This window comes from Camelus dromedarius, chromosome 4 (assembly GCF_036321535.1).
Source record: "Camelus dromedarius isolate mCamDro1 chromosome 4, mCamDro1.pat, whole genome shotgun sequence".
NCBI classification, from domain to species: Eukaryota; Metazoa; Chordata; class Mammalia; order Artiodactyla; family Camelidae; genus Camelus; species Camelus dromedarius.
The window spans coordinates 93852684-93873534 of record NC_087439.1 but is presented as its reverse complement, the minus strand read 5'-3'; the positions used below and the strand labels follow the sequence as shown (position 1 = coordinate 93873534).

Below are 20851 nucleotides of genomic sequence, written 5' to 3'. Positions count from 1 at the left end.
CCCTGGCCTTCAGCCTGACAGTCGTGGCAGGGGGTCTGGAGAGAAGGAGTGGACTGACAGGTCTTTACAGACTTTCAGGCCCTGAGGCCAGTGGGATTCAGAGATGGGCCCAGGTCTCAGCAGGGAACTTGCGTTTGAATCAGGAAAGCTGGGTGAGCTCTCGCTTAGTCCCGGCTAAGGGGGCGGGCAGAGGCACCCCGGGAGAGTAAGACGGAGCCTGGTCCCTTCCCACTGGTAGAGCTGAGGCCCCTTTGCTCCTACCACAGCTCAGCGCTGGGGGTGGGGGGTGGGGTGAGACGGCAGTAACTAAGTAATTGGGGCAGGGGAGGGGCTGCCACTTGGCGTGGCAGGTAGCGCTCAGGTTCAGGGTCTGAAGACCTGGGTTCTCACGAGAGCTCTTTCCTCGGCAGCCGTCGGTCTGAAGGAATTACTCACCTCCGCGCCTGCTTCCTCACCTTTAAAAGGGGAAGAATGGCAAGCACCTGTGAGACATGTGTAAGGTCACACACTTCAAGCCTGTGGCACTCAGCACTTGGCACGTGATACAAGCTTGATCAACACGGATGCCCTGCCCTCTGGCTTCTTGGTGATGCCAGACAAAGGATCCATGTCCTTGTCGCCTAAAAGGGGATAACAACTTCACAGGGACATTAGCAGATACTAAGATCATAAGACACGTTAGGGTACGGGGGCTGTGACTGGTGGTGACTGACCACCGTTCCTCTTGTCTGCCTTTCCCCGTCTCCCCTTAGGTGAAGTCGTGACTGGGTCCAGCTCACGGGATGCGGGCAGAAGTTGTGTGAGCCACTTCCAAGCCCAACGTTAAGAACATCCCTCCAGATTCTCCAGCTCTCTTCTCCTGCCACAATGACCTCGGAAGCCACAGAAGTAAGTAAGCGGGCTGCCCAACCTGCGTTGTGAGAAGCCAACCTTTATGGAGGGCTTATTTGTTCTTGCAGCATAGCTGAGACTCTCCTGACAAATTCAGGTACTGCAGAACTCCACAAGTTTATCTACCCCTACTGCCATTCCCACTCCCTTCCCCAAAAAGAAGATATTACTTACAATAAAATGAAGACTTAAAACCCTTCATATAACATGACCTTGTAGGGCTGATGGCCAGTATCAAAAGGAGCAGTCTTCCTTGTACGTTGACTTGGCATTCAGACGATGCTGAAGTGGCTCCTCGGTTACAGAGAACTATTTGAGTAAGTGTGGCTTATACAGACGGGCAGCATCCCAACTTCCAGTGGATATATTTTCTACGCTTTAATGTTCCAGGCTAGAGAACTGTTTCATACTAATCTTTGTATTATAAAATTAATACCTGATTATGGTAAAAAAAAAATTCAGAGCACGGATGGGCATATCCTGAAAAGCAGAAGTTGTTTTCCTCTCTTAAACACAGTCCACCCCTGAGACAGCTTTTCTTATAGACTTTCTCTTTCAGTATAAGCTGTTTAAAAAATCACAGTTGGAATTATCCTAAGTACATTCTTCAACAAGTTGCCTTTTAAATTTGAAAATGGGATTTGAATAGGACGTACCTTAATGACTACATAGTGTTCCATCATGTGAATATACTGTAATTTATTTAAACATTTATATGGTTTTCAGAATTTCTTGTTTGCAAATGATGCATCCATGCTTACATTTTTGCCCATTTGTGGGAGTATCTCTGCAGGATAAATTTCTGGGAGGAGAATTTCTGAGTTAAAGGGTATGTGCTTTAGAAATGTCGAGAGATTTTGCTAAATTGCGCTTCTAGAATGCAACACTGATTTACACTCTCAAGAGGGGTGCATCAGTGCGGTTTGTGTATCCTTTTCTGTGTGCATGCATTCAGTCAATTAATAAATCATTCAGTCAACAAAATATTTGTTAAGTTGTCTTTTATGGTGCAGGTGGTCTGTAGGTACCATGTTAAGGGAAACAGAGGCAACCCTGGCTCTAATGGGGATGACAGTGTCGTGGGGAGATAGCTGGGAGCCATGAAAGCACAGAGGAGCTGGTAACATCTACATTGGGGGCGTCAACCTATACAGCTTGTGAGAATGGCCATCTGGCACACAATATTTAAGTCTTTCAAAAGCTAACAATAAAACCTTCTTGTGGCCTGTTTTTACTCCTTTTTTTTTGCTTTCGTTCATGTTAATTTCCCCGTTCTTTATCACTAAGCACATTTTACCTTTCATTTTTCTATATTTCCTCCTTTATTCAATAGCACCAACTATGAGTAATGTGTATTCCTTTTGCTGTAAGTCATTGTGCCTTTATCTTTATATAATGTTTAGACTTTGGCCTTTTTTTCCCTGAAAGATTTAAGCAGTTTAATTTTAGTAAAAAATACATAACATTAAATGTACCATCTTCACCATTTATGAGTACACTGCTCAGTGGTGTTAAATATAGTCACGTTGTTGGACAACAGAGCCCCAGAATTCTTTCATCTTCCCAAACTGAAACTCTGTACCCATTAGACAGCCACACTCTGTCCCCTCCTTCCCCATCCCCGGGCAACCCCCATTCCACTTTCTGCCTCTGTGAATTTGACTACTCTAGGTACCTCATGTAAGCGAAATCACACAGTATTTGTCTCTCTGTGACTGGTTTATATGACTTACTATAATGTGCTCAAGGTCCATCCATGTTGTAGCACGTGATTGGATTTCCTTCCCTTTGAAGGCTGAATAATATTCCATTGTATCAAATATACCACATTTTTTTATTTTTAATGTTTTTTAATTGATTTATAATCATTTTACAATGTTGTGTCAAATTCCAGTGTAGAGCACAATTTTTCAGTTATACATGAACGTACATATATTCATTGTCACATTTTTTTCTCTGTGAGCTACCACAAGGTCTTGTGTACAAATATACCACATTTTTTAAGCTAGTCATTGTCAGTGGACACTGGGTTGTTTATGCCTTCTGGCTGTTGTGAATAACACTTTAATATGGGTACATAAATATCGCTTGGAGACCCTGCTTTCAGTTCTTCTGGCGATACTCCCAGATGGGGGATTGCTGGATCACAGAGTAATTCTATGTGGATTTTTTGAGGAAACACCAAACTTGTTTCCGCAGTGGCAGCATCATTTTACATTCCCACCATCAGCGCACAAGGCTTCCGATCCCACCGCACACTCGCCACCTGCCCTTCTCTGTTTTTCTTTGATAGCAGCCATCCTAATGTGTGAGCGGGCAGCCCTGTAGTTTGATCTGCATTTCCCCCTGACGTGATGTTCGGCATCTTTTCAGCTGCTTCTTGGCCGTTAGTATACCTTCTTCGAAGAAATGTCTATTTAGGACTTTTGCCCATTTTAAAATTGGTTTGTTTTTTGTTTTCCTTCTTTTTCAAGACAAGAACATGCAGAAACAAGAAGGGTAAATTCTGAAAGATTCTTTTGAAGCTTTTATTCTGAGATGACAGTCTCAAATCCTGGCCCCGGGGAACATTCTCAAACTCAGGAGCAGTCATTTCTTTGACTCCAAGTTCCCGGAGTTCAGCGCCCACAGAGCTGTTTTCAGGGCACTGGCCTCAGGCCGAAGGGGCACTCTGCTCCTCCGAGAACTTCACGATGGTGCCTTCCGCACAGCCTCGTCCTGTTTGGGAGAGGACTCCTGACAGTTTTAGGTCTCATGAGAGCCCCTCACAGCTGTGCTCCCAGCCACCTGGCCTCATCTCCCTCTCTTCCTTGGAGTCCTCGAGAGTAGTTCGCAGAGGACTTGATCCCAAAGAGAATCCCTGATTCTCACCGTTCCCTGGCCTCTGGGGTGGGGAAGCTATGTGGGGATTTGGGATCGGACACCCCATTAGCTGTTTGAAAACTGTGTCTCCCGGGTGTCACCCAGAGCCACCGGGCTTCTCAGTTTTCACCTGTAACTCTTCTGTTATGACCTAATGCTGCAAAGGCATGTAGGTTTCCTTTATTGCCAGGAAGGAAATCTGACTGACCACGGGCACACAAGGCCGGGAGAGGAGAGCGGAAACACGGCTCCTCCAAGGCGTCTGGCTGCCAAGCCCGAGGGGCCCCTGATGGCCCCTGCCCTGCACGCCTCCTCCCCACGTTCCCTTTTCTGCTCTTCTTTCCATCTGCCCCGGCTCAGCGACGTTTGGTCCTTCATGTCTCGTGGGCCCTTGGAGGAGATTTCAGGTGCTCCTGATCCTGCAGACGGAAAAGTTTCCAAGGCAAACAGCTCTTTTCCATACAAATATTGCTCAACTGTCAGAACGTAGCTTCAAGTCAGTGACTTAGGCCGACAAGTTTTCTGCTGTATAAAAAGCGAAATCCAACCGAGTGAATCTGAAGATCTGATTGGCTTTAATAGGCGATTCATGAATCAGGCAGCCTCCCCTCCAGCCACCAGAAGGGCGCTCCCAGGGGTCGAAAATGGAAGGTTTATAGGAAGAATGGTGGGGCCAGGGAGCTACCCACAAAGAAAAGAAAGGATTGTTCTTAGGCTGGGATGCCTCCTTTTTGGGGGAGAAGGGAACGCAAGGGTTTTATCATGCAGATAGCCTATTCTTCCTGGGGGTGGCGGGGTGTGGACAGTAAAAAGAAGGACCCACGCGACAGGTTACTTCTCTGGTGCTGACCTGAAAATTCCAGAGTGACTGATGATGGTCACATTTCTGGTGGTCTTCAAATTCACTCTGTTGGGTTCTTTTCTTTCTTTCTTTTTTTTAAATCACTGGGATAGGTTAGGTATTGAATCTAGGTTTGATATCATGGGCTTTAGCACAAGCGATGCCTGTAGCTTTTCTCTTTAATACCAGATAGGAGGGTTGGGAGGCAAGAAGTCATAGGGACTCCCATGTAAGATTTCATTTAAAGGAGATGCTCTACTGGTTTGCATAAGGAAGGAAGGAAGGGAGGGAGGGAGGGAGGGAGGAAGAGAGGAAGGGAGGAAGAGAGAGAGGGGAAGAAAGGGAAGGAAGAAGGGAAGGCCAGACACAGTGAAAAGTGGTGCTTGGAAGCTGTCCCTTGTGGTCAGTATCGGGTTCCTGCAAGGAGAGTGGTGACTCAGGACCACTTGTCCACTCCATCTGGGGACATTACCGTCTCCTTCTGGAGGCAGGGCTGGAGTATTTGTGCAAGGTCTCAAGTCTCTCATCCAGGCTTTTCCTTCTTGGGAGTGATGACCTCTCATGTTTAGGAGTCCAACGTTGGTTTCTACCCGGTTTCAACATAAACACACAGTTGTGTTTAGGGTCCAGGGAAGACACACCAGCTGCCCCAGCTCTGCCCCTTGGAGAATAATGAGTCACCAGCTCATCCTGTTATTGGTCCCATGAACCCTGCCATCTGCAGGACTGTGGCTCCATCTCACGCTGCCATGACTTGCAGAAAAGGCAGCAAACCCCACAGGGTTTGGGCAAGACTGTGTGTGATTTTGTGTCCAAACTCCAGCCTCTCAAACATGAGGGCAGGTAGAGGAGGCCTTTCCACAGTCCCTTCAGCTAAGGAATTCTGCATATTACTTTAACATTTTTAGAATTATTTTTAGAGTTTTTTGGGGCAATTTTTTTTTAGAGTTTTAGACTACATTTTTAGAGTTTTAAAAGAAATTTTAGTTTAGCAGTAAACATCTGGTTATTAAGAATTATAAGATAATTTTGGGGTGGGTAAGGGGTGAGAGCTGGAAAATATTTCTTTTGGGGGTTAAGATTTATGTATATTCTCTCCTACTTGAAACTTTTATAATAAACGTATACAGAATATTTCTTTTTTAATACGAAACCACAGGTGAATAAAGTCTCAAACATGCTGTAGGCATCAAGAGGATTATTTGCAGCTAGAGAAGGAATCTGCAGTTTCAGGGCTGTAATGCAGGTTGCGAGCAGTGAAATTGAATTTCTTAAGTCATGGAGCTGGTCACCCATCCTGGCTGGGCTGTGGGCAGGCTGCAGAGTAAATAAAGTTTCCTCTAGGCTGTTCTTAGAAAAATACATTATATTTAAACTGTGCTTTCGAGATGCACAGGACTTAACATACTTCAGATGAACCGTGTGACTCCAGGAGGTACAGATTATGCTTCTCATTTTCCAGCTGAGGAAACCCATGTCCAGGGAGATTAAGTGACTTGCCTGCCCCAAGGTGCAGAATGAGTACCAGCGCCAGGAGCTGAGATAAAAATCCTGTTCATTCTCTTCCATGCGAGGGACCGACAAACCCCTCCACGTGCTTTGGATATTAGACTCTGTACTAGAGGCTTTGTCTGAACATTCCGAGCCTCAGGCCCTCTGCCCTCACTGGCTTCTGCTGTTCCCTTGGGTCCCCGCAGGGCAGTGGACTCCGGGCTCACTGCCTCAGACCGCAGTTTACAGCTGATGGCATTTCCTCCTCCCGAGGGCACCTGTACGGAGGAGAGTTTCAACTGGACCTAACAGTACACTACCGCGTACTTACATTTTTCTAATTGGGTAGATCTTACGTTAAGTAGCCTTAACACTAATAATAATAGCAGACAGGGTGGGAGGAAGCTTTGGGAGGTGGTGGATATGTTTATGGCCTTGATGGTGGGGATGCTTTCACAGGTGGAGACTAGGCCCCCAAATCATCGACACATTAAGTGTGTAGAGCTTTCATATGTGAGCCATATCTCAATAAAGTGCTTTAAAAATGAAAAAAAAATTTTTAAAAAGATCGCAAGGAAAAGAACCTCTGGATGGTAACATTCTGGGCCTGAGACAGGGTGCGTGTCACCTGCAGGGACAGAGCTCCAGGCCTCTGGTTTTTCTTCAGTCACACTGCATGTCATACTATGTTTTATCGCAGACATTCACTCAACCAGTTAGGATGTATTTATTGAGGGCTGACCGTGTGTTGACACTCATCCAAGATTCCAATCCAGCTTTTAATCTTTTAATTGAGTAGAAGCACGCTTTAAGAGCAGGTGCGTGGGGTGGATATTCCATGGTGCCGCTTACATTCTGGTAATGTCTTGATTTCTTCAAGGCTGCGTTGCCTTCACATAGGCGGAGTGGGGTGACCAGCTGTCCCAGTGGGCCCAGTAGCGAGGGGTTCCCAGGACTCAGGACTTTGGGTACTGAAACTGAAGTCCCAGGCTGAAGGGGATGGTTGGACACCACGTGACGCAAATGAGTATCAGACTGAGAGGTCGCCTCTCTTCTCAGACCCTGTTTTCAGAGTGTAGGTTCTTTCTGAGAGTGAGTTGACTTTAAATTGGTCGAGTTCCTCTTTATCCTGGGAGTATTTCTGTGTATGAGAAACCTTCTCAGATAAACAACCAGCTGACCAAAAATGGACTCAAGGTTACCTTCATGTGAAAATTTCAGGCGGCAGTTTAAAACAGACGCTGCCTTCTAAACAGTTACAGACTGTACTAGGTTGAACGGTGTCCCTCCTACCCCTCAAATTAAGGTCCACTGGGACCTGTGAATGTGACCTGATTTGGAAATAGGGTCCTGAAGATGTAATCAAGCTAAAACGAAGTTATACTGGGTTAGGGTGGATCCTAAATGGATCCACTGTGACTCTTGTCCCTATAAAAAGAGGGAAATCTGGACGCAGACAGGAGACATATTTTAGGTGCACAGCAAAGTAATTCAGTTATACATACATTATATATTCAGATTCTTTTCCATTATGGGTTATTATAAGTCATTGAATATAGTTCCCTGTGCTCTACAGTAGGTCCTTTTTGTTTATCTATTTTATATACAGTAATGCGTATTTGTTAATCCCAAACTCCTAATTTATCCCCCATCCCTCACTTTCCCCTTTGAACGACAAGTCTGTTTTCTTTGTCTGTGAGTCTATTCTGTTTGTAAATAAGTTCATTGGTCCCATTTTTAAACATTCCACATGTAAGCGATATCATGTGATACAAACCTCAATCAGGTTAAAAAAGCAGCTTTGCTGTTTTCAGGTACAGAAGATTCCGGCTCATCTTCTCGGGGTGATGGCTTCTGAGTGACCACATCATCTCGGTCCTTTACGCTAACCTCATTTCAGACTCCACACCTGACCTTACAGCACAGCTCACTGGACTGGGCTGACGTCCTCCACTTCTTCCCACGTGGTCTACGCTTCCCTCGGTATCATTCTAACCTGTTCTCAGGGAACACAAGTTCTAATGTGTAGAAAGTTGAAATTCAAGATAAAGCGAACATTTATCACCTAAGAAAGAGAGGAAAACAACCACAAAAGAACCTAGGATTCAGGTATTCTGGTAGCAAGTAACTTTCTTAAAAATAAAGGGAAGTCATTTTCTATTTTTGGCACTGAAAACCAGTTTGGCTACTTATTGTCCATTAAAGTAACTTAAACTTCATTGAAAAACAGCAAGAACAACAACAGCAGACCAGCCTTGTTTAATAATGTTTGCTGGGACACTTCCTTGGCAAGGGTGGGGTGGGGGGCTGGGGGGCGCTAGGACTTTCTGCTTTCATATCTGTATATTGCTTGAGTTTCCTAAAGCAAGCTTGTATTACTTTTGTGATCAGAAAAAGCAATAAAGGGAAATTATTTCCTTGAGGGTAAAAATGTTGGGAAGGAATGAAGTCTTTTAGAAAACAATTTCTGGAAAGCCTTATGAAATTTCAGGTAAGATTCTATTTCTAGGGAGTTGCTGGGGAGCGTCAGGTTCCTAATGGAAATCTATTGAGCAGTGATGGATGGTTGAAAGAAAGTGCCATAGTCTTTTAATGGTGAGGCGGGAAGCCCCATAAAAAGACCGGCAGGACCCCTAAGCAGAGCCGCTGTTCTCCCCGCCAGCACCGCCCAGTTCCCTGTCCCAGAGGCTTTATCTCACTTTTTGCCTCTTAAGTGGCTAACTTACACCTAGAATTCTATTGGTTCCCTGATTGGTTATTTCCCTCACTCCTGATTGGTTATTACTCTCACTCCTGATTGGTTATTATTCTCATTTCTGATTGGTCCACTTCCCTAACTTCTGATTGGTCCGTTTGTAGTACTTCATTTGCATGGAGCTCACTCCTGATTGGTCTAGTTCTACAAAGCTTGTTCCTGGTTGGTCAACTTCTGTTATACTTTATTTGCATATGATGTTGCAAAGTTTAAAACTGGCAGCCTATAAAAGGCCTGTGTGACCCGATAGATGGGGGCCAAAGCTTGGAGTGTTAAGTGCTCTGCAGCTGGTGGTGTAATAAACCTCAGTTTTTCCATGTCGGCAAGTGCTGTTTGGGCTCGAACTCGGATCCAAGTTGCTGTGACAACTGACCTGTAACAGCGGGCTATAACACATTTTTCTGCAACAATGGGTAGGAGAACGTTCTTTCCTTGTTACCAGAAGGGATCTAGGCCAAGTTTATGGTTACCACACCAGGGGAGAATGTCTACTCTGGCTTTTGGAAAGCTGATGAGAGGGGTTAGCACCATTGGAGGTGGGAAATAAACCAGGAGCCATATGGGAACACTTGACAGTTCTTGGTGTGATGCAGACACTCATGTGTGGGTAAGTCTCACCACCAAAATGGAAAGTTGTTGGGGATGACTTTAGATAAAATGTGGCAAAGGAGAACAGTTACAGAAATGAACTGAAATACTCATACTCAGCAAACATTAGCTTTTGGTCATTAATCGGTTCTCTTGTCACAAAGCCAGATTTAGCATTGGAGCCTGGAGTTCAAGAAAGGACTGACTGTTGTAACTTACACAGATAGATTGTAGTTGGTGTCTACATACTAGAGTTGGAATTGTTTATGACAGTTTAGAAATACTGATCAACAGACCAAAATAAAATTAGACATTTTTATAATTGTAATCATTATGAGAGAGGAAAAAAAGGAGTGGACTGTACGGAGTTTGGGGAAATTTTTCTCCATTACTTCTGAGGCTTGGGAACTGAGATAGTGACCACTACCTGGGTCAAAGCCCACCCATTACTCCAAAAGCCCATTTTATGGGAGGGCTCGGCTTGCCTGACCTGGGTACCCATCAAGTGTCTGAGGACAGGAAATTGTATTGGGGAGGGGGTGATTCTCAGACTCAAAGGATGCGGTGATCAAGGACTTACACTCCATGCATAAATGGTGAGAGGCAGCACTGAAATCAGGACAGTGGTATCAAGGGTGTAGAAGTTCAGCATGAGATCAGGGTCATAACCAGCAAAGAAAGTCAGGCTGGGTGCCATGATCATCTTAAGATGCCTACAGCTCTCCTTTTTTGGCTGGTGTCTACAACCCATTGAGATGAGCAGATTTAATGGAAAAATACAAGGAAGATATATTTCCAGTGGTTCTTAATCTGGACTCTTAGACTGGCTTCATGGAAAGTCACCATGGGAACTTCCTAAAACTGTCTGCAATACTCTGTCTATGTATCCACCTTATTTTTTTCCTGTTCTGCTCTGGGCTCCACCTCTTGTCTCCTACTCCAGTGAGATCTCATACGTGCCAAGGCCTCTGGGTGTGTCCAAAGCTGATGGTTCTTTGTGTGTCAAGAGTGGAACTGAGTTTCAGTCAAAAAATGGGCAGAACACCTAAATAGACATTTCTCCAAAGAAGACACAGAGATGGCCAACAGGCACATGAAAAGATGCTCAACATCACCGATTATTGGAGAAATGCAAATCAAAACTACAATGAGGTATCACCTCACAGCGGTCAGAATGACCATCATCAAAAATTCCACAAATAGTAAATGGTGGGGAGGGTGTGGAGAAAAGGGAACCCTCCTGCACTGCTGGCAAAAATTTAAATTGCTGCAGCCACTACAGAGAATAGTATGGAGGTTCCTTAAAAAACTAAAAATAGACTTATCATACGATCCAGCAATCCCACTCCTGGGCATATATTCAGAGAAAACTATAATCCGAAAAGACGCATGCACCCCGTGTTCATAATAGCACTATTTACAATAACCAAGACACGGAAGCACCTGCGTGTCCACTGACAGACCACTGGAGAAAGAAGTTGTGGTATGTATTTATAATGGGCTGTTAGCCCTAACAAGTAATGCCACTTGCAGCAACATGGATGGACCTAGAGATGATCATACTAAGTGAAGTAAGTTAGAGAGAGAGGCCTCTGATAGTGGGAGACCCTGATTGCTGCTGGCCACCGTATTTCTGGCCACGTGGGGAAAGCAGCCTAGAGTGAGGGGAACGAGGCTGAGGGCAGAGGAGGCTGAGATGCGAGAAGAATGGGAAAGACAGGTGGCATCTGAGTCCTGTTTCGGTGGTTTCAGCTGAGCCCCCACTTCTCCATGCTTGGGTAGGCCATTCCCTCCTGCCATGACATCAACTGTCACTCTTCCAGTATTTCTCCTTTCTGCCTAAGACAGTAAGTTTTTGTAGCTAACAAGTAAAATAATCTTCAGTAATACCATTTACGGGTAGAGATAAAGACTCAGGACATAACAAAGACCTGTAATTAATAAATAAGGTGTCTGATAAAGGGAGGAGGAAAAAAATTGCAATGGAAAAATTAAGACATTTTGTGTGTGAAAAACAAAGGAATAAGTCAGACATGAAGGATCCAAGCAGAGGTGGGGCCAAAATGGGAAAGGGAGTGCCTGCCTCCCCAGGTCTTCAAGCAGAGGCTGATGGAGACGTCATCTGTCCCTCTGGGCAAGTTGGACTATGATGTATCAGGTCACTTTGTTGCAGAAAAATGTGTTACAGCTCAGTGTTATAGCTCGATGTTATGTCTCGGTGTTAAAGCTCGGTGTTACAGCTCAGTTGTGACAGCAACCTGGATCCAGGCGGGAGACCAAGCAGCACTCGGAGAGTAGGAAAACTCAGGTTTATTACACCAGCGGGCCCAGAGGAGTTAACACTCCAAGTTCTGGACCCCGTCTGTAGGTTTACACAGGCCTTTATAGGCTGCCAGTTTAGACTTTGCAACATCATATGCAAATAAAGAATAACAAAAGTTGACCAACTAGGAACAAGCTTTGTAGAAATAGACCAATTAGGAGGGAAAGAAATAACCAATCAGGAGTGAGCTCAGGGAACCAATAGAATTTTAGGGGTAAGTAAGCTGTTTCAGAGGCAAAAAGTGAGAGAGAGCCTCTGGGCCAGGGAACCGGGTGGTGCTGGCAGGAGAGTAGTGGCCCTGCTTGGGGGGCCTGTGGGTCTTTTTATGGTGTTTCCCACCCCAATTTATGTGTCGGAGAGTCTGACAAAGATACTCCAATTGTGTAGTGTTCTGTGACTCTTTCTGCAGCTTTCACCCTCTGGTTTTTAGTTTATGGAGACAGATTTCAAAACTAGATAAAAATCACAAACCAGAGGGGAAGAAACAATATTAGCTGGCAGTGACCTACTGGATGGTCTTTAATGTGACTTCAGGACGTCCTTATTCTGGGACTTGTCCCCTAGATTGAGAAAAATTTTGTAGGATGAAGATGTTCTGTGTGGGACTCACGTGACAGTACATCCCAGGTGCTGTGGTATCTCAATGGCCATCTTCCGAATCACACCTGGAGAGGAGAGAGTTAAGTTAAAGCCCCAAATGAGAGAAATCAAGTAATTCATTGAACGGAGGGGTGGGAGGAGTGCTGGGTGTAGGTGAGCTTAGGGGAGGCTTAAATAGAGTTTTAATTGTGGGGCCGGAAGGGAGGTGCAGGAGGCTGGCCACCACAGGGACGAGTGGACTCAGGTGTTTTACCCCCAGCCTGAGGCGGGTGGGTTGAGATGGGGCAGGAGGGACTCCAATCCAGGTTCTCCATTCACATGGCCCTCTAGCTAGTGGAGTTCATTGGCCAAGAGCATGGAAATCTTCAACACCTTGTTAAGTGGCTTCAGGTTCTTCTGCAGAAAATGGACTTCCCTTAATTACTGGCTCATGTCTGACCTCACAAGGGTGCTTGGTGGTGAGAAGGTGTTGGGAGTGGAGGTTGGGTTGGTGAGGGAGGCAGAGTTAAAGGTGACAGTGTGACATGACAATGTGGGATGAAGATCTGGCTGAGGGACAGGACAGCAAACATTATGGCTGAAAACAGTTTGCCTAAAAGCAGATGGCAGAGAACAAATTGGTCAACATGACCATTTGGTTGAGATGACAGCTGTGTCAATGGTAGCCCACAATTGTTTCAATATTGGTAGTTTTTGGGCACCACACAGATGGTTTTGCAACCATTTTTTGGTCAATTTTCCCCCAGATTTCTTTCCTCATTCTATTTACTTAAAAATTTGAATTCATTTCCAGCACATTTTTCTTGGAACACAGGTGACCTAGACCTTTTGCTCCAAGGAGTGGTAGCATCTGAAGTCGGGGGGACATGGTCAAATTCGAGAGTTAGGACTAGAGCTGGAGTTGAAGAGCTTGTGAAAGAGGATGGGGTCAGGATGTTGGGACGGGGCTGGATGGAGAGGGGGCTGTCAGAACCTAAAACTAGCAACCAAGAGGACACTCAGAGCATAGGCCATCATGGGCTTGGGTCCAAAGGTTAAATGGTCAAGGTGCAGTATTTCCAAAATCATGACTGCTGGAGGCCACAAATTCCTTCCCATAGGGAGCGACCCTGAGTAGTAAGGTGGTGGAGAGAGTGCTTGACTATATCCAAATCCCAGGCCGTCTGCAGGCTCCCAGCAGGTGAGAGCTCTCTTTCCACTCTTTGGATATAAGTCAGGGGCTGATGGGAGACCTTGAAACCAAAAGAAATCTACCAGTGGAAATGTCATGCAAAAAGGAAGAGCCGGCCATGGCTATGCCACCCACAATAACGTCCTCTCCCGCAGGAGGCACGTCCATCCTCTGGCTCAGCTAACAACTTGCAAGACCTGCCACTCTGTTTGGATGTCATCGACTACCGCTTCCGGTGAAGCAATCTGAGAGCCTGTCGGTGCACGCGGAGATGGCCCTTCTGCGGATGGTTTATAGCCTTTTGATTTTATTTAATATGATTCTATGAATGCTAAGTAAACTCATTCATCACACCTTCACTGGGTTGTGGGATCCACGCAAACACATCACAGAGTCTCTGCAAGTCATTCTATGGCAAACACCTTCTCATTGAAAACCCGAGGACCAGAGCTTGTACTGCGGTTGAGTGTCATAGCAGAGTGTTTTTAATTAAAAAAGTAATGCATGCACATGTTCCAAATGTGGACAGAATGGAAGGATGGCTAATGAAGATAAAATTCTTCATCCTGCTCCTGGAGCTCAGTCCTCCTTCCTGGAACTCCTGTTATTTCCAAGGGATTACGCTGTTGCCCTCCAGAAATTTCCATGCATGTATACAGTTTTGAATTAGCAACCAGCATTTTTCAATCGGTTATTACGATTTTTCTCCAATAACTCTGTCCCGGAAACTGGCCGTGGCACCAGGGGAGGGGCGAAGATGTCACTGCTAAGGAAGGAGCCGTCCCAGGGGCACGAGTCTAGGAGACGCCGCTTAGCCAGGGCGGCAGCTCTGAGCTGAGGGCCAGAGGGCTAACAACGGAGATTGTCAGCAAACAGTGGAAAGCTGGCTTCCGTCACACTCTCCAGATGCATCACGGTATTGTTATTGGTTGCCGATGGCTGTCTCTTTCTGTTCAGAGGTGTTACTAGACTGTCCCCTAGACTGAAATAATGTCTTGCTGGCAACAGTCAGGTTCCCCTGCCGTCTCTGGGACACGAGCAGAGTGTTTTCATCTCATTTCATTTCCCCTGTGAGGCACGGGGGGAAATACTAATACAGCCCTCGCCCTTTGCAAAACTCTTCCTCGGATGCATGTTGGAAACTCTCTGTCTTGGCAGTGAATTTATAGCTTGTGAGGAGAGGAGGCTGCCGTTAGAGTACAGTGAGCGTCACGAAGCTTCACTATTTTTATGACAGCTGTCCAAGGAAAGATGAAAATCCTGAGGAAGTCTGAACAGTCGTTCCCCCGCTGCCCATCAGAGAAATCAGGCCAGACCACCCACTAGAACGTGCTCTGATCTGTTGATTTTCCTCTTAACTCACGGAAGTCGGCTTTGAATTACGCGTACCCAGGGAAACCCAGGAGATCTATTTATTCTTAGGGGTCCCTGGAAAGCCGCGTCTTCACAGCAGTTCATGTATTTACAGAAAACAAACATATGGCTTGGTGGTGTGTTGAATATAAATGATATGCATGTTTCTATTTTGATGTCTCTATCTCAAACCATAGATTATTCAAGTTGAAATAGATGGTAGAGGTCATCCTTAAAGTAGTAGATTTCAGCTACACGGTTCATTTGAGGGTGAGAAAAAACAAAAGCCTGCAGAAAGCCCGAGGAAGCCAAGCCATTTGACGACAGAGCCAGGCTGGAAATCAGGCAGGCTGGTTATCCTCGGTTCCCTGCTCCCACCCTAACAGGACCCGGTCTCTGCTTTTCTCTGTCTTCTCTGTGCCCCTGGAGACTAACCCCCCAGAGCAGCATCTCCTGAGCTCCCTTCCAGGCTGGCTTCTGTTTGCTTTTGGCCATTGGGAGGCATTGGCACTAGATGAGAGGGCTGGGGGAAGACAGAGAGCCTGGGGGTGTTCCTCCCGCCTGCTCCCTGTTCTGACACCCTGTCTCTGGTGCAGCTCTGCGTCTTCACAATGGCTGCTCCCTTCTCTCCGGTTCCAGCTCTCATCTGTGCTCAGTCGTCCCCTTGGTCCTAGGGATGGCGACACTGCCCTCTGTGGCCAATCTCTGGATTCCCCACCATCTCCTGTGTGGTCCCTGAGCCCTGCCCATGCCTCTGGGCAAGGCAAGGAGTCCTCTCACTAGAGTTTTCCATCTGAACTGTGCTTCCTGCCGGGTCCCTGATGGATACACCAGGCGTCCTGAATCCCCATCCTGGCTTTTCTTGCTTCCCCGTGTTGACGTGTGTGGGCATCTATGCAATAAACCCCCATTACAGTGCTTGGCACACAGAAGTTGGCCAACACTTGCGGAGTGAATTAATGGACGCACACACACTAACTGCCGCCTGCAAAAAACATGACAAATTCTGAAACGGAATGTTGCCTAATATTTGAGCAAAATGTATTCATGTTGAAGCTTTCCTAAAATTAGTAAGCAAAAGTGCTGAGGCCCATGTGCTCTCAGAAGTGACAAAGACCGTCCGAGGGAAGCACCACGACCTAGGTGGCTGGGCGAGCTGTACAGCATGTGGTTTAACTGAGTTGTTTAAAAAGACCACCACCTAGTTAATAAAAATATATAACAGTGAAAGAAGACACATCTGTAATGCCTAAAACTGAAAAGGGAAAAAATATTTAGAATAAATAAGGAAATACTGCAAATCAACGAGAAGACTATATGAATTGTCAACTTATAGGAAACGCAGAGTAACCATCATGTGAAGAGATACTTTGACTTTCATAAAAAAAAAGAAATGCAAATGGAAACCACAGGGAGATCTCCCTTTAAATCTGTTAGAAAATTAGAAAATTAGAAGCTGGCTATTGCTAGTGCTGGCAGGGATGTGGGATGTGGGAACCCCTCGTGCACTGGTCAGGGGAGTGTAGACCGATACATCCGTGGGGGAGCAATCTGGCAGAATTCATCCGATGAACGCTAGGTTCTTCATCAGTTACTGCTTCTGGGTACACACACACACACACACACACACACCCACACACCCCTTGGCTATGCCCTGGTGCACAAGCAGGAGATTGTTGGCAAGGCATGCATGTGTGCATGTGTGTGCGTGTGCATGGTAGGGAGATGAAGCCAACCACAGCGCCTAACCCTGGAGGGTGGAGAGGTAGAATGCAGCAGACAGACACGGCATGCAGATCTGTGCAGTACTTAAAAATGATGGAGGAGATGCTCACTTGGCAGCACGGATGCGTCTTAAATAGTGCAGCATGAACAACGTAAGCAGCAGCTATGCAAGGCAACCCTACTTGCAGGAGTCAAAAAGGCACATCCCAGGGAATGTGCGCTTTTTAAAGATACGTTAAAATAAAGGATGCATACCGACCCCCTGGCGTGGTTGACTTGATGGGGGTGGTTGAAATAGGGATGTAAAATGGGACAAAATAAATAAGCGAAGTGAGAGGAGGGAGATAATTTTTAAAATAAATGAGAAGTTCCTGTTCTCCCCACTGCCCAGAAAAAGCAACTCAGGAACTTGAACCCACCCTGCGTAAACTCTAATTTTAATGAACTCAGGTGGTTCCTGGGCCAGAGCTTTGGAGCTTCTGTTCTGATTGGTTTGGGATGGGAACAAGGATTCTGCATGAACAGACTCACTTTGTGATTCTGACAGAGGTGGCCCTCGGTCCATTTGGGAAACAGCCAGACAGACCTCACCCGCCCTGGCGCAGATCTTTCTCCTTGCCAGCTGCTGAGGTCTGGCCTCCTTTGGGCCTGCGGGGAGTCAGTCACTCCTGTCCTGCTGGGATCTGACACCTGCTCTGTGTAAATGTGACCTGGCCCCCACTCTGGCTTTGCCTAGTGGACATGACCTTGGCCCCTGACTATTTCCCTCACTGGCTTTCGTGATGGCTGTCACCCCAGCTTCATGCCCACGGTTCCTGGGACCCCATCCCCAGGAGCCAAGCCCAGCTCTCTGGTCTTTGTTGCAGGTGAGAGCTTGTCATCTGGGCCTGGCGTGAGAGCCGCGGCGGGCCCAGCCAGCCCCCAGGAGCACCTCTGCCCACGGCGGACGCCCGGCCACGGCGGTTTGCCTGGTGCGGGGTTGGGGGCGGGGACGGGCAGGTCGGGGCTCTTCCTTCCGGGTGGCACACGCCACCCTGGCCAAACAGCAGTGGCCGCCACGTGGTCATCCAGCCCCAGAGCCATTCCGAGGGCATAAGGGAACTCAGAGCAGACACGAACTGTCCCCTCTCAGAGCTGCCAAGCCAGATGACATGCCCCTAACAGTCACCCGTTTATTTTTGAGGAGCAGAGCTGCATAATGTAGGCCCCGGAATCCGGCCCCATCAGCCACAGAAACAGAGGCCTTTTCTCTGGCGGGCTGGTGACTTCATTATACATTCCAGGGCCGCGGGAAGCGGGCGCAGCCTCTCTTCCGCCACTGGGCCTGGGACAAAGGTTGGGAAAGCAGAGGAGGGGGCACGCGTGGGCTCTGGCCGAGACGAGGCAGGAAAGCGGGGTGGGAGCGGGTGAGCCGCACGTCCCGATCCCCCGGCCGTGCACAGAAGCCCCCTGTGTGGGGGGCTCAGCTGGGCCGGGGGCCGCCTCCTTCCACACCTCCCCACGGAGGAGGCGGGGACAGAAAAGGGCAGGTAGGGAGAGTGAGGGCGGGGAGGGGGCCTGTGAGTCCGTCAGCCCTGGTTGTGTCCTGGTGGGGACCAGAGTCCCGAAGCTCCTAGACACTCTTCCACTGTAACAGGGACCATGACATCCACCTCGCAGGATGGCTCTAGGGTTAGATTTTACAGTAATAGTCTGGAATCAACAGTCTTCCCAAACACTCTGCCGTGGGTCAGACAGAGGCTGGCATCGGGGATCACAGGCTGCAGTTCACACATCCAGGATTTGCATCTCATTCTGAGCACTGCAGTGGTGGACAGGCACCACTGGCCTATTTACAGATGAGGAAATGGAAACCTGGTTATTTCCGGGAACAAGTTCACAAAGCCGGGTTACCTGGCAGACCCTTTACCTCCAAGCTGAATGATGTGTCCCCTGTGTCCACAGTGTCCCTTCTCTGTTCTAGGTCCCAGCTGCTTCCCCAGCTGGAAATCCTGCCCCTTCCAGAGAACTCGATCTAGCCCCGGCCCCCACATGAAAGCGATTCCTTCTCAGCTCTGACTGCTGATGCCCCAACGCTCAGCCTGGCTTGGCCTCCTCCGCCCTCCCTCGCCCCAGGGCAGACGGTCACCTTACTTCCCAGCTCTGGCTCTTCTTTGTCACCCATCGCTCCTCTGATAGCCTGATTTGAAATGGTCCGAGTATCCTCTGCCATAGACGCAGCCTCGGCCAGCCCACGGTAGGCAGGCATCCAACCCCAGCCGTGGACTCCGACTGGCCGCTGTGTTCTTGTGTATCGAGCGCCTTCAGAGGACAAATGGCAGCGTTTCCTCACCCTGGGGGCCACTCTTGGCCCTTTTCTTGGCACGAGGCAGGAGGGGAGTCTCAGTACAGCAGTTCTGGACCGCAAGCCTTCTTATCTGGAACTGAACATGACATGTCTTGCAGAGACCCACTTGGAGGAGTTCTAGCCCTGCATCCTCAGGACTCGGGGCCCTTTCCTTTACTAACTAAACAGCTGCGTGCATGATGGTCACTGAGAAACCGTGACTTTCTTTGTGATATAAAAGTGAATCTACTTATTTCAAAATGAAGGTCAAAATCCAGAAAACCTTCTCACACCTGCAGTACCCCAAGGCTCTGGGTGCGCTCAGCACACACTAAGCAGCAGTTCTCAGACCAGCATCCAGCAGCATCACCCTGGGAACTCAGTAAAAATTCAGATTCTTAGGTACCACCCTCAGCAGATGTGATTCAACAAGAATGCGACGGGGCTTGGCATCGAGTCTTTAGCACACTTCCCCCCAAATGCTTCAGATTTATATGGTCTGGAGAGCATAATTGGAAAAAGAATTAAAAGGATTCCTGATTAGGGGATCAGCACCTCCCACTGAACAGCAGCTTTTGTTGCGCTGAATTGGTTGATTGGTTGGTTGGTTCATTGGTTAGTGCCTGGTTGGTGATTGGTTGGTTGGTTGAGGTTTGGCTGGTTGGTTGGTGGTTGGTTGGTTGGTGGTTGGATAGCAGACGGTTGGTTGGTGGTAGATTGGTTCGTTGGTTGGTGGTGGTTTGGTTGACCAGTGAATTTGTTTTCTCAAAACTATGGCCAGAATTTCTGCCCATTTTCTCCCATTTGGCTCCTGCTATCAATATGAGAAATTTGGGGTTTTCACTGAATACTTCCATTCCATCTTTGTCTTTCACATCACAGTAAGGCCTTGGATGGCTAACCCAGGAGGAGCATTCTGGAGTCAAGTATTTTCCTCAAATCCATGTTCGAAACCTGTTCTGAGTTGTCAAAGAACAAGCTTGGTGTCTTTGGCTTTTGAGTATGTTCCTCATCATTTCCTAGAAAGCTGTGAGTGTGATTATAGCAAAGAGCATACTTCTTAGGCAAAGTCACTGTGATGTGCAAAGTGTCCAGACATTTGGTCAAACATTCTGAGTGTGTGTGTTTCTGGCTGAGATTAATATTTGAGTCAGTAGACTGAGTAAAGCAATTCCTCTCTTTAATGTGGGTGAATCCATTCAGTCGGTTAAAGGTCCAAACAGAACAGAAAGTCTTCCATGAATAAGGTGGAATTCCTGCTGCCTGGCTTCTTCTGAGTTGGAACATTGGGGTTGTTTCCCTGCCTTTGGACTCAAAACTGAAACAGGTTTTTATAATACATTTAGATGAGTAACTCAAAGCCCACTCCCATGGATTAGAGAGAATTTATAAGATGAACAGCTCAGAATTCCTAAGAGAGTATTTCAGTGTAAAATAATGGACCTTCACCACTGAAAATATTAAAACTCTACATATTGGGATGAAGTAAAGAGCAAAATCTTCCTCAACCCATTCCTGTGGCTCACTGACCATGGGCTTTATCATCTATAAAGGAACAGCCCAGAGACGGCAAGTGTCACCTCTGAGGACACGCTGGGGGAGCCAGGACCGCCCTGGGCAGCAGCTGCTGTGCACAGTGTGTGGGTGTGTCATTATCCCGGACTTGTACCCGGTTGGGTTCATAACTGTGTTCTGAAACGTCACAGGATATTAGGGGCATATTTCCATGCCTGCCTGCAATGATTTACTTCATTTTTTCCTTCATTTCTTTATTTTGAAAAATTTCAAGCTTACAGAAAAATTTTTTTTTCATAATTGAGATTTTATTGGTTATTCTGAGGATCAGTATGCAGACATTTTAATTTGTACATAATTCTTAACATATGTACCAAAAATCTAAAAAAATCATGTGGTTGTGATTCTTT

The 20851-nt window shown here is 46.9% G+C and overlaps 1 long non-coding RNA gene across 2 annotated transcripts in view; it reads right to left on the bottom strand.

Moving 5' to 3' along the window:
* LOC105085545 (uncharacterized) overlaps nt 1-18842 on the bottom strand; it is a 29893-nt gene extending 11051 nt beyond the window's left edge. Inside the window, exons 1-3 of one of the 2 annotated variants that reach the window (XR_010380796.1) lie at nt 18729-18842; nt 12362-12416; nt 7863-8081 (exon numbers count right to left, since the gene is read on the bottom strand). This is a non-coding gene — a long non-coding RNA (uncharacterized LOC105085545). Of the gene's footprint in view, nt 1-7436; nt 8082-12361; nt 12417-18728 lie in introns of those variants that run through there. The other variant, XR_836820.3, reaches the window with a different exon arrangement.
* Between the last annotated feature and the right edge of the window lie 2009 nt (nt 18843-20851).